This window comes from Rhinopithecus roxellana, chromosome 20, assembly GCF_007565055.1.
Source record: "Rhinopithecus roxellana isolate Shanxi Qingling chromosome 20, ASM756505v1, whole genome shotgun sequence".
Classification (NCBI taxonomy): domain Eukaryota; kingdom Metazoa; phylum Chordata; class Mammalia; order Primates; family Cercopithecidae; genus Rhinopithecus; species Rhinopithecus roxellana.
In genome coordinates this window covers 43959249-43973790 of record NC_044568.1, presented here as the reverse complement: position 1 = coordinate 43973790, position 14542 = coordinate 43959249, and the positions used below count along the sequence as shown (strand labels likewise).

The window sequence follows — 14542 nt, the reverse complement described above, 5'->3', positions numbered from 1 at the left end:
ATCCTTCCTCCATTAAAAAAAAAAAAATCCCTTTTTTCCTTGTCCTTGTTCAGATTCCATGAAACACTCAAAGAATAACAGGATGAACAACACCCAGCCCACTTCTCTCATCCCCTATCTCTTAAGGCTCACACTCAGGACTATTCCTTAGGAACTTTCACCTCTACTACAATCAGAAAATTGATCCCTAATTTCTGGGCCAGAGTCCTAGAAACTTGCAAATCACTCTCCTGCTTCCTTCAAGGAGAAGCCTCAGGGATCCTTGAAAGATCAAGGGGACGGTGTATCTGGTTGCAACTGGAATGCCTGCTGGGTTGGGCCCAGGGGAGCCCTTTCTCAGCAAAAGCACCCCAACACCTTATTACTGAAAGTCTAACCTACCAGGCAAAACAAAGGAACAGCAGGCACCAAACTACAGCTGCACCAAAAAAGTGCACCTCTCCAACATTAACCATAAAGGTAAGGGAGGTGAGGAAAGCCGAGTGAGTATTTGACCTCATCTGTCTTCTGAGAAGCTTGCATATTTTAGGCCAAAGCCTTGTTGCAGAGAAAGACATTTGGCCAAAGAGTTGTCTTTGCTGTGTCTGGCTGGATAAAGCTCCCATTTCTGGGCATCCTGGTTCAAGGCTGCTTTATGCTAGCTTTGCTCCCTTATGTGGAGTACTTAAGAATTACTGCGGAAATTTTCCATTTGCCTTCATAACTGGCAAATAGTTCAACAGCAGTTTCTCAAAAACCACCAATGGAGAAAGACCACCCCTTAAGTTGAGGATCACAGCTCCTTCCAGTCAATGGATTTCTTGCCAGACTTTTGTAGCAGCTCATTGGTTTTAGAAAAATGTCTACATCCAGTCGGGCATGGTGGCTCACACCTGTAATCCTAGCATTTTGGGAGGCGAACGTGGGCAGATCACTTGAGGTCAGGAGTTCAAAACCAGCTTGGTCATCATGGTGAAACCCGGTCTCTACTAAAAATGTAAAAAACTTATCTGGGCATGGTGGTGCGCACCTGTAGCTCCTGCCCAGCTACTCGGGAGGCTGAGGCAGGAGAATCACTTGAACCCAGGAGGTGGAGGTTGCAGTGAGCCAAGATCATGCCACTGCACTCCAGCCTGGGTGAAAGAGCAGGACTCATCTCCAAAAATAAAGAAAGAAAGAAAGAAAGAAAGAAAGAAAGAAAGAAAGAAAGAAAGAAAGAAAGAAAGAAAGAAAGAAAGAAAGAAAGAAAGAAAGAAAGAAAGAAAGAAAGAAAGAAAGAAAGAAAGAAAGAAAGAAAGAAAGAAAGAAAGAAAGAAAGAAAGAAAAGTGTCTACATCCAAAGAACCTCTATACGCAGACAACAGGGAGGGTTGAGCCAGCTGCAGAATGTGGTGCTATTTCCTATCCATGGCACTGCCCTTCTTCTGAGCATAAGAGCCCCAGAGCAAGAAGACAAGCCGGTCTGAGTTCTGATTTAGCCAGGACACAACTATGTCAGTGAGTTGCTCCCAGCCTCTCTCCTTATAAGAACTGGCTTGATGGGCCAGAATAGTGAGACCGCATTGAGTAGAAGAACCACTTGTTTGGCCCATCCAGATAAATCTCCATGCTGAGGGTGAACAAAACCATCTATGTCTGCATTCAACAATTTTTAAACATTTTCTGAACTGGGCGGAGGTAGAACAGGTCTTTGCACATGAAAGCAGAGCCTGTGAGCTTGACTAGGTCCATGATATGGATCCTGTCTGGCAATGAGAGCCTTCATATCTCTTATGTCACACATATGGGTCTAGGTTCTGAAAACTTGGTGTGGGGGTGAATAAACAATGTAATGTCTGCTTTATTCTGCACAAATCCCATTAGCTTTATAAAATACTTTTTCCTGAACTGCACTAAGGTACTTCTTCCAACTCTCACCAAAACACATGGGTAGTTGTGGACCATGAGTCTGTGTTGGGCCATGAGTCTGGGAAGAGCCCTGACCTTCCCCTTTAGATGTGAACCAAGTGCTCAGTGCTCAGCAGTGAGGAGGACAGCATGCTGGGCTTATCCTTCCTGGCCCTGGCTTTCTTGATGGGGTGGGCTTCTGCATCTCAGTTCTCCTAAGCTACAGCTGCCACACCAGTCCCCAGGTCAGCTGGCTTGGGATAGTGGGAAAGAGACTTCCCAGCCAGATTGGGACAGAGGAAGCAGTAGAGTGTCTTCTGGCTGTTCATCCCAGAGCTGAGGAGGAAGCGAATACACAGCCTGAGGACCTACGAGGCTTCCACTGGCTGCAGAAGTCAGCAATTCAAATTTTTAAAAATTAGCTGCATATTTTTATCTGGGTCTCACATTATTTCACTGTGATTTGGGGGTTGTGAAGGTTAATTTTATGTCAACTTGACTGGGCTAAGGGATGCCCACATAGCTGATGAAACGTTATTTCTGGGCATCCCTTAAAGTCTGTGCGGGTGTTTCTGGAAGAGATCCACATCTGGGTTGGTGGACAGAGTAAAGCAGATGGCCTTCACCAATGCAGGTGGGCATCACCCAATTCACCGAGGGCCCAGAGAGAACAAAAAGGCAGAGGAAAGGTGAGTTTTCTCTCTGCTTAAGCTCGGACACCCAACTTCTCCTGCCTCAGAGTTCAGCACTTCCGGTTCCGGGTCCCACTCAGATGGGAACTGACACTGTCAGCCCCTCCCCACTCCCACCCTTGTTTCTGAAGCCTGCAGACTTGGACAAACTGTACCACGAAATGTCCTGCTTCTCCAGCTTGCCAGTGGCACAGGTGGCAGGTTGTGGGACTTCCCAGCCTCTGTAATCATGTGAGCCAGTTCCTGTACTGGTTTCATTTCTCTGGAAAACCCTGAGACAGGAGTCAAACATCAGCCACATTTTACTAAGCTGTTGACAACGTTTTCAATTGGGGTTGGAGAAAACTATTTTTCTACATCACAGGACAAACTGTCCTCATTTCTTTCACTAAACATTTGTATCAATTCCTGCTGTTGTCATCAGCCACTGGCACCAATGTCTGACAGCAGCAGAGATTTCCAGGGGCCTTGGTGAATTCCAATGCTGGCCTAACTTGGGGGACCTTAGATGAGTTGCATAACCTCTCTGAACCTCAGTTTCTCTGCTGTCAGACGGAAATTCTGCCAAGGCCTATTCCACGAATGGGTCATTATGAAGATTTAAAAAAAAAACCTAATTGTCCGAACTTTAATCTTGTCACAGAGTAGAGCTCAACAAAAGCTACTTTCTCTTTTTCTGTGTAGTTGCTTCCAGTGCTCCAGTGGCTTCTGGGTGAGACAATGCAGTAAATGACTGGACAACTATAGCCATAAATATGAAGTACTCACGTAAATGTAAGGGCCAGGGGAGAACCAATTATCAGCATAAGGATAACAGGCAAGCCTCTCTCCATAGAAATGTTTTCTTATTATATTCCAAAGCATTATAACTCTTTGTGTCCTCCATTATCCTAGTTATTGGCTGGAGTGATAGGAATGAGCTGTTGCCGACAGCGGTGTTACTCATGAGCACATGACTGCTGGTCAACAGCTCTGTGCAGGGACAGACAATGGCTTGTCCCAGCTGGAGGAAGTCCACGGTCTAGTGACTTAGGGAAGTCGTAAAAGGAGGCAACCAGGTAATTACCAACCTCCCACACACTTTCCATAAATAATGTAGCCATTCCCTGTATATCTACCCCCGATATAATACATCTTTTCTTGGTTTCTGATGAATAGACATAAACCTAAAAAGGAAGTATCCTGAGGATGTCTTGGCCACTTTTACTATATAGACAGATTAATGGGTGCTTAAAATTTCAGTACAGATATCAGTAGGGCAGTAGAGTCCCTCTGCTTCTTATAATCTAGCTAAGAGTGGGTCAGACTATGGAATGTCTGTGTCCTTCAAGAGTACTCTGATTTTTAGAATCACTTCTGACTCCAGGCACCCTACTTCTGCTGATTTGGAGAATTTTAGGAACCATCTGAGTCCTTCCAGTTTCTAATTGTCCAAACCAACCTGGAAGCCAGAAGGCAGAGGTACCTGTGGATGTAGTTGCCACAGCTGAGCCTCCCAGCACAGAAAGCAGGGTGGAGTTGAAGATGCTAGTGCAATACGTGAGCATGTGTGCATATACAAGATGCCATGTGGGCTTGGGGGATAGAGTCCCTTGTGTGTCTGTATAGGATTGGGAGTGGAGTGCACTGGTACATCCCTGACCAGTGGGAGACGGGAGAAGCATGGGGTGTTCCCTTCCAAGATTCCAATTCTCTTCCTCAGATGTACTTGAATTCAGCTAGACCAGACAGCACAGGAAAGTAGCTGGCTGATCCATGCCTATTCTGGTTTCTTGGCTGATTTGGAGTTCCCTGGACCCCCCCATGGTATAAGTGTCACCCTCAGCAGACCCTGAGTGACACAGCAAGCAAGATACAGAGGGGACGGGGAGCTCTGATGGGAACCAGGATGTAAAGAGAGCCCATCTCAGGACAGGGGCCTTTGCAAAAAATCAGGCCAGAGAGGGCATTCCAGCACGCAGCGTTCACCCGAGAGGAGGGAACATCACCTGGTAGGCAAAGACTGAGAATATGCAATAGCTGAGGGGTTCTCAGGACCCCTCCCCTGCTTCCCCATGGGCTTAGGCCATCTCCTCACTTGCTCACGGGATTCTCTCTAGCAGATCTGCCCTCCCACTCATACTTCCTTCATTTCCCAACATGTCTGCTTAACATCTTGCTCCCTTCTCTTAGGCACTTTTGTTTTGTCACTTAATTTTTAACTGTCTTCCCCATTTCCAATCTCACGTTCCCTCAAAACACTTCTCATTGCCACCATGAGGTCTCTCACGCCCAGGGATGTTATTCTGACCGTATGAACCTAGAAAACCATATCTGAACACAAAAACATAATTTGAAGATGTTGTCCAACATCCTGCTACACTCAGCTTAGTCCCCTAGCATGAGCTGGCTCTGCTCACAGCCCTAGGAAAAACATTTTTTCCTACCTATATAACGCCACACTCGTAGGTCACAGCCAATTGTGTCAGGTGCATTTACTGACTCTGGAGAGCACAAGCCATGGGTGGCCAGTGCCCACTCAAATCTGTTATTGCCCAACTCTTTGAACAATTGAGGGAGTTTGGAACAGAGTGAAGTGAGTATAGAGCACTAGAGAGATGTCTCTGGCCAGTGAGATCCCCATCACTGCCCTCTGTCCATCCTTCTTTCTTTTTTCTTTAGCTTGGTCACCCACCCAGGCTGGAGTGCAGTGGCATGATCTCAGCTCACTGCAGTGTCCACCTCCTGGGTTCAAGCAATTCTCCTGCCTCAGCTTCCCAAGTAGCTGGGATTACAGGCACCCGCCACCATGCCTGGCTAATTTTTTTATATTTTTAGTAGAGATGGGGTTTTACCATGTTGGCCAGGCTGGTCTGGAACTCCTGACCTCAGGCGATCTGCTTGCCTTGGCCTCCCAAAGTGCGAGATTACAGGTATGAGCCACTGTGCCCAGCCTGCCCATCCTTCTTAAGTCCCATTTGTTTAAATCTGTGGATTTAAACCAGAATGCAAAGCTGGACTGCAGATCACCTAGCTAGGCACCGTTTTCTTTGTCTGTTGATCCAGGTCAAGGGTTTGATGAGTTTCACTGATACCCATCAGGAGTTTAAAGACCAAGGGCAAGAGAGTCATGGGGTCCACCCTTTGGCCGCATTCTGGTTGGGCCCACCGTACAAGAAGAAGTTGTCTTTATAACACTTTCTTTATAAAACCTTATATAACATATATACATTTTATAGATATATACATATAACTTTACAAAATTTTCTTTATAAAACCCAGTCATTGAAGATTTTTCTTTTGTATTTTTAAATAATAGGCCTTTTCATCTGAATAGCTCGTGAGCAAGTCAGTGGAGACAAGGACAGCAGTTAAAGAGTCTGTGTGTATCCACACTGGAGCAGCAGCCTGGAAGAGCCAGAGAACTTGGGCTTTGAACTCAAACTAAACTGGGTGCAAATCTAAGCTCCAACACTTCCCAGCCGTGACTTTGGGCAAGATGTTTGAACTCACTCATTTATTTACTTAGCAAATATCTGTTGAGCCCCTACTATGGCCTGACTAGGTGCTAAGCCCTGGAACTACAGCAGAAATCAGACAGACATGCTCTGTCTTTACTAAGCTTCAACATAGCGAAGAACTAAGCAGTTACCCTATCTGTGTTGTTAAGACAATAACTATTGTAAGAGCCACTGTGAGATCAGAATATATATATGTGTGTATATACATACACACACACACTCACACACACCTCACAGGCCTCCATCAACATGACCCTGTTCCCTTTTGTTTGAGTGAAACAGCCTCTGGGCAGCTTGATGCTTTCTAGATCTTGGCCTCCTGGCTATGTCTGCATATTTTCTTCAACATCTAAGGAGTACTTATTGAGTGTCAATAATCTGCCTGGCACTGTTCCAGGCACTTGGGACACATCAGTGAACAAGACAAAGTCCCCAGGCGCATGGAGGTGCTAGATGGAGCCACCAATGATGAATCACTGACATACCAAAGACATAAATTGTGCACTGTCTCAGTTCCCGAGGCCCCACAAGCAGACTCTGAGACAAGAGCTGGTGCAGGGACATTACCTGGGAGGTCATTCCAGGAAGCACAGGTGAGGAAGAGGGATGGGGAGGCAAGGCAGGGAAAAGAAAGATAATTAAAAACACATTAGTAGCCTGGGCAACAGGAGCAAACTCTATCGCTACTAAAAACAAAAAAATTAGCTGGACACGGTGGTGCACCCCTGTAGTCCTAGCTACTTGGGAAGCTGAGGTGGGAGGATCACCTGAGCTTGGGAGGCAGAAGTCGTAGCGAGCCAAGATTGCACCATGGCACTCCAGCCTGGGCAACAGAGCAAAACCCTGTCTCAAACAAACAAACAAACAAACAAACAAACAAACAAAAAGCATTAGTGAGCAGAGGGTTAGGGTTAGAGTTAGCCTGTTTTTAAACATCACAAGCATCAAATCATACAGGATGCACATATCTTTGTCCTACTCTTTCTGCTCAGTCAACATCGTGGGTGTGAGATCCTTCCATGTCCCTAGATTGGTCTGAAGATTGTTCCTTCTCATTGCAGCGCAGTAGTCCACCATGTGACTCTACCATCATTTACTTCCCCGCCCAGGGCCTTTGCATTGTTTCTGATTTGGGGCTGTAAGCACCGCTCTGAAGGTCTCTCTTAGTTGAACACACGCTCATTTCTATCTGGTATTTACCCATTGAGGCAGAATAGAGTCTGGAGACAGGGAACCTAATGCTGATTTGTGCTGACTTCCTAGAACTGAACCAAAGGAAAACCCCAGCTTTCTATACCCAAGTAACAAAAGGATCAGAGGCTATTCCCTTTGCACTGTCTTGCAGATGAAAACTGAAAAGTACCTATAATTGTTCCCCTCCCTCAACCAATCAGACTGGTCATGGGGCCAAGTCTTAATGTATAACTTTGCTTCACTTCACCCTCTGATTGGTTACCTTCTGTGACCTTCTGTAACCAATCAGAATGGCTGCAGGCCAAATCTTCTTTTACACAGAGTGTAACCAAATAACCAACGGGAAACCTCTGGAGGGTAAACTCCAGAAAATTCTGTAACTAACGATCTTGAGCCACTTGCTCAAGCCAGCTCCCACTCTGTGGAGTGAATTTTTGTTTACAGATATCTGTACTTTCATTGCGTCATTGCTTTCTTTGTGCGTTTTGTCCAATTTTTTGTTCAAAACACCAAGAATTTGGATGACAGGTAGTCAAGATCCTCCACTGGTAACACCAGGAGTGGAATTGTTGGGTTGTAGAGTTTGCATAGATTCAGCTTTGGAAAATAATTAGCAGATGTTTTGCAGACCAACTCTGAAAAAAAGCAAATAGTTACAGGTTTGACTGTTTTATACTCAAAATGAAAATAGTTTGTAGACAGTCCCATGTGGGGTTAAAAATAAATATTTTTATAGCTGAAATGACTTATTCTATTAAGAAGAAGAATGTCAGTGAGAAAATTGGCCCTCTTGTCGGCCAATATCCAGGCCTTTGGGGAACCCCTGAGGAAGCATCTTCCTCATTTGCCACTTTAAATTTAAAACATACCATAGAGGGGACAGCTGGAGGAATGCAAGTGCCTCAAATGCCGTCTCTTATTTCCCCAAAGGGGTGTCTCCGCTTCAATTTCCACAAATCCACATGTCATCTCCACCATTTTCAGGCTCAGGGAAGATGTTTATTGTTCAGTAGATACCTGTAAGCATCAAGATTTGGGGAGTAGGGGGATATGGAGCAGTTGTAAGGATATGAATTCTTGATTCAGACACATCAGGTATTAAAGCTTGAATCCTAGTGAGTGATCTTGGATGAATTATTTCCCCTTTTGGGTTCTGGTTTCTTCATCTACAAAATGGACAAAATAACAGTTCTTGTCATTGAGAGAGATTATGGAAAGAACAGTCTGAAATGCATGAAAAGGAATTAGCATGGGGCTAGCGCCTAATTCTCAGAAAACATTAACTGCAATCAGCATCATCGCTGTGGTCATTTGTATTTGCTAGCTGTCAGAGTGGGGATGTTCCCAGCTGTGCAGCACCCAAGTGGGCACTGAAGGTTCATTCTCCCCACCTCTTTCTTCCATGCGGCAACTAAGTCATCACTCTCCCCACCCCCAGCTCTCTGCGGTAGCAGAAGAATCCAGGCTACAAGTGCCAGAATCACATCACACTGAGCTTGCTAATCCTTTTTGCCCTCAGATGTGGTTAGCTGGGGAGGGGAAAGGCAAGAGGAGGGAGGTTGGCAAGTTGCAAACCCAGGACAACAAAGCTGAGCTGCCTGAAGCCTGCAGCCAGGAGCAAACGGAAACAAATTAGTTCAATCCCAGAATGTAAACCAGCTTTGACAGAGATGCATGGAAAAGCCATGCAAGGAAAGCCTGCTGCAATTTCTCATCTAGTTAGCAGAGGGATCAATGCCATGGGCACAGGCCCGGTAGAAGACACTGCACGCGGCAGCGTGTGCAGGGCCTGGGGCCTGGGACCCCCGCTTTGGGGTTCCCAGATGCATCAGGTGCCAAGGTCAGCTTTGGGGGAAGGGGACTTGCCCTCAGATGTTCTAGTCCACGTATTATAGTGCCTGAGAGTCCTGCATGACAGCTTGATTCAGGGATATAGAATTTTAGGACTTGGAGGATATTCTATCCAGAGATTTTTATATTCTAGAATTCTATGAATGTGCACTGGGGGCTAGAAAGACGCTGCGAAGATAGGGAAACGCTGAATAATAGGTGGGCTCCCGGCTTCAAACAGAGCTTTCATATGTTTTGGATTGGGATGAACCATATGAAATTGCCATTTTTATTGGTCAAAAGCAGCTCATTATTGACAATTTCATTTGGTTACATGAGATGCAGGCTGGATTTGATCCTGAGCAAGCCACCAGCTCCAGGAGGATGGGACAGTGGGGTGCAAATCACTTCTCCATCTCTGGACCTGAAACAGGACCTGGCATATGCCACAGCTGGAATAGCAAATGAATGAAGCAGGTGTCAATGCCCTCATGGGTTCTTTCTCTATTCATTCATATATTTGTGAACAAGCATTCACTGGTATTAGTATGCATCAGATATTAAATGCTGGGTTACAACAATTAAGCCATACTTTATTTAAGTATAGTTAAATTACTTTAACAGCAGACAGACATTGACCTTCCCTGAGGCCATTTATAGTGCAGTGGGTGAGACAGACATTAAACATACAGTGGCCTGAGTGTTACTTACAATTGTGATAAGTGGTACAAAGGAAAGAGGGCATATAATCCTTGAGTGCTGGATGCGGCTTGGATGTTTTGTCCTCTCCAGATCTCATGTTCAAATGTAATCCCCAGTGTTGGAGGTTGGTCTCACGCTAAGTGTTTAGGTCATGGGGACAAACCCCTCATGAATTTGGGTGCTGTCCTCAGATAATGAGTGAGTTCTGGCTCTGAGTTCACACAAGATCTGGTTGTTTAAAAGAGTGTGACACCTCCCCATCCCTCTCTGGCTCCTCCTCTCACCCTGTGATACTCTGGCTCTCCCTTTGCCTTTCACCATAATTGGAAGCGTTCTGAGGCCTCACCAGAAGCAGATGCCAGCACCATGCTTCCTGTACAGATTGCAGAACTGTGAGCCCAAATAAACCACTTTTCTTTATAAATTACCCAGCCTCAGGTGTTCCTTTATAGCAATGCAAGAACAAACTAACATAGTACTCATTAGGTGCAAAGTGCAAGGGTGGCCACTGGGAAGGTTACAGTAATAAGATGCTGCCCAGCTGCCAAGAGAAGAAAGTGTAGTAGACAGTATTCTGCTCACAAAGATTTGGTGTCTCTCCTTTGGAAGAATTGTTCTTACCTCACCTATTGAGCTCAGGCATGGCCATGTGACTTGTTTTAGCCAATGAAATGTGAGCATGAGTGATTAGTCATTTCCAGGCAGAAGATTCAAGCCTCAGTGTGCCATGCTCTCTTTTCCTGCTGCCACACACTGCTGCTTCTTTAGCAAGGGTCCTGGAATACAGGCCCTGGGAAGCAGAGTCCTCAGCCCTTCCCAATGGGTGCAAAAATCACCTAAGAATTTCAGGTTGTTTGTTTCAGACTGTTTCAGCATAAGCTTGTCTGACTAACAGCAGTCATCCATGCCCTTGCCCTAATCTAATATGAAACCATGTTATAGACTTCCATATTCCTCTCCAGTGCCAAGTACAGTAGCTTCCATGTGGTAAGTACCAGTAAATGATTGTGAATGAACAATGCAGCACAGGTTGTGGTAATTGCCATAAAAGAAGGGCAAATCTCTGGTGTCCTGAGAGATCAGAGAAGGGAGAGCTCAGCTTTAAGCTCCAGAATGAGAGCATCTTGAGCACAGACTGACCCTAAATGCCGGGTAAATAACAATGAGTATTATGATCACTGTTATCATTCTAGTCCAGTTGTGTTTGGGGAATGGCTTGCAGGTGAGTGAGAGTGGAACACATCATACTGCCCGTGATCTTTCTTTATACTCCAGAGGGCATGAACTCTAGTAGCTATGGCCTTATATTCTTAGAGCCTCATGATCAGAGAAAGGCATGCATCCTTCTCAGCTCAAATTTCTTAAATCCCAGGGAAGACTTCCTATTGGCTCAATTGAAGTCACATGTCTTTTCTTGAACCAATCAATAACTGTGGTCTCTGGGTAAAATCCAGTTCACTAGCCCAGCCAAAATTTGGTCCAAAAAGAACAGTATCTGTTCTAGGAAGAGCAGAGTCAGAGTCATCATGAGTCAGGCAGGCTCCCCGTTTTTATAAGTTTTATGCAATCATTTACTGAGTACTTACTGCTCTATGGAAGACTTTGTCCTTGGCACTGTGGAGGAATATAGAAGACATAGAAGCAGAAGGGGTATTGGGACTTGAGGAGGCAGAGGCAAGGAAAAAGTAAAGCCCAGACTGAGTCCAGCCCCTACTGCACAGACACTCCCTCTGGGCTGCCCTGCCCTGGAACGTCTCTCCACCAGAAAGCTCTGGTACCCTCCCAGCACAGTCCCCAAAGAGCTAAAAATCAAGGCCACTCACTCCTGAGCCTGACAGCCAAGCTGGATGAGAATGAATGGGGCTCTGGGAGGCATCTTGCAGCCTTCTTGACAATGTTCTGGCCTGTGCACTCTATTCTCGTGGTTTCTGTCTCCTCTTCTGTGTTTACAGGGTTGGGCAGCTGCTACAGCCCTTGTCTCTTCCCTAGGTGCCTCAGAGTGACAGAGATGAAGAAGCCACTTGGCTCTAGGAAGTGTGGCCTGGCTCTCATATGGTTTGGCTTTGTGTCCCCACCTAAACCTCATCTGGAATTGTAATCCCCACGTGTTGAGGGAGGGAGGTGTTTGGATCATGGGGGCAGTTTCCCCCATGCTGTTCTCATGATAGTGAGTTCTCACGAGATCCGATGGTTTTGTAAGTGTACGGAAAACTCCTCCTTTGCTCACTCTTCTCTGTCTTGCTGCCTTGTGAAGGTGATTGCTTCCCTTTCTGCCATGATTATAAGTTTCCTTGTATAACTTATAATCATGTACAAGTTATAAACTTGTATAAGAGGCCTCCCCAGCCATGCGGAACTGTAAGTCCATTAAAGCTCCTTTGTTTATAAATTACCCAGTCTCGGGTATTTCTTTATAGCAGTGTGAGAATGAACTAATACAGTGTGAGAACTAATACAGTGTGAGAATGAACTAATAACAGTGTGAGAACAAACTACAAGCTCTGTCCACAGTCAGCACTGTGCAGTGGGCACTGAAGTGAGACAGAACTAAGTCTAACCAGAACCCTGTCACTCACAGGCTGGCTGGCATGGGATGTTAGAACAACTGGGAATGTGCTGGGCAATACGTAGTATTAAAATAGGACTGCAGTGACAAAAAAAATCAGGGTTTATTTTTCATACCTACAAGAAGTTCAGCTTTAGTGGCTCAACCACCAAAGGGCCACCAACTCTGAAACTCTTTGGGCCTTTTCATTTTGCAAGCTGGCCTCAGTAGTGTGAGGCATTGCATCTGTCAGCAGATGAGCACCGAAGAGGGGTTTAGGGCGGGGCAAAGGCCTAACATGGGACATGTCTTGTCTGTCTCTTTTTATCATGAGAGCAAAACCTTTCCCAGAAACTTCCAGCAGGCTTAGATCTCATTGGCCAGATCAAAAGAAACAGGGAAAACAGATATTTTGTTTCTCCAGTCTTCATAGTGGAAGACAACAAGTGAAAAAAGTATTGGGAACAACTGTAGGTCAGCCAGTTGTCCGTGTCCAGGAAGTTACCTTCTTAGCCCCATGCACCAGTTTCCTAGAGATTCCAGAACAAAAGACTGCAAACTTTGAGTGGCTTAAATAATAGAAGTTTTTTGCCTCACAGTTCCAGAGGCAAGAAGTCCAAGACTGGTGTTGACAGTGTTGGTTCCTTCTGAGGGCTGAGAGGGAGGATCTGCTCCCAGTCCCTGCTTCAGCTTCCCAGGGCTGGCTTGACATCTTTGGCATCCCTTGGCTTGGGGAAGCATCACCCTGTCTCCTGCCTTCATCATCACATGGTGTTCTCCCAGGGTGTGTGTCTGCTTCCACATTTCCCCTCTTCATCAGAACTCCAGTCTTATTGGATTACAGTCCACCCTAATGACCCCACTTCAATTTCATTAGCTCTGTAAAGACTCTGCCTCCAGATAAGGTCACATTCTGAGATACTGGGGGCTTAGGATGTCAACACATAAATTTGAGGGGGACACGGTTCAACCCATAATAGTCCCCTTTCTTAATCTATAAAATGAGTACAAGAGTTCCTGCCCCACACTGGCTGTAAGACTTAAACGGGGTGATCCACATAAGGAACTCCCATCAATGCTGGCCCAGAGTGAGGACCCAATATACAGCTGCTGTGTGCGGCTCCCGGGGCTCCGCACCTCTAGGGCTGAGGCTAAGGTCAGGGCCAATGAAAGGAAGATGAGGCCAAGAAAGAGAGAGGCCCATCAGTTCCCAGCCCCTAGAGTTTGCCGGTGTCCCCAGTGGGACAGACATGACCTGACAACTGACTAGCTGACCCTCATGATCCAAGATGGCCCCATCCTTGGCTGGTCAGGACAGGGTGGCCTCACCTACTTGGTCCCACAGAGCTCCCATTTCCAGGAAAGTAACCTTTAGCAGCTCCAAGGGAAAGGTGGAGGAGTGGGCTCCCCAGCCCTCACTTGGCAATCTCTTCTCTTCTGGGCAGTAATGGAATCCACCTTTTCTTCTGGGGGCCACTTCCAACAAGAGCAGGACGGGCTGTGATCTCAGGTTCTGAGGGGCTGCTGTCTCTTCCCACTTGAGTGTTTTGAGTAAATTACAAGGCTCTTATCAGTGGTGGGGGCTTTATTGTTCTGCCAGGACATCTCCCTTTGTCAAAAACACAATAACTTGTTGTTAAGTGGTACTTTTTTAGGTTTTCCAAGCAGACAGACTAATTGTATCTTTTAATCTGGGTCAAACTGCTCTTGCTTATTACAAATTGGCTCTGAATCCTAAAAAGAGAGGGGGAAATGTGAGGAGCATTTGCAAATAATTTAGAGGCAGAATTACCTTCAGACAAACATTATGTCATATTGGGGAGAAATGCTTACCCAGACCTCAGCCTAGTTATGCTCTGGTTGGCCCAGAGGGAAGCTGAGGGACAGAGAATGTTCCCTGCTACAGATTCTGGCTACTCATGGAGCTTGTGGATGAGGGGAGCCAATTTGGGCATAGAACCAGGCATTACAGCCTGGATAATGATTCCCAGAAGTATCTGTTCCTAATCCTGTAACCTGTAAATATTACCTTATTTGGAAAAAGGGGTATTCATAGATTTTACTGCATTAGGGAGTTTATGCTGGGTTATTTGGGTGAGTCTTAAATGCAATCACAACTGTCCTTATAAGAGAAATATGGAGGGAGATATGACACAGACAAAAGAAGAAGAGAGAGCTTAGAGTGATGCAGCCACAAGCCAAGCCTTGCCAGC

At 45.8% G+C, this 14542-nt stretch overlaps 1 pseudogene; it reads right to left on the bottom strand.

Annotated features, from left to right (window-relative positions):
• Positions 1-772: 772 nt before the first annotated feature.
• On the bottom strand, positions 773-8230 carry LOC104655358 (annotated as a pseudogene).
• Between the last annotated feature and the right edge of the window lie 6312 nt (positions 8231-14542).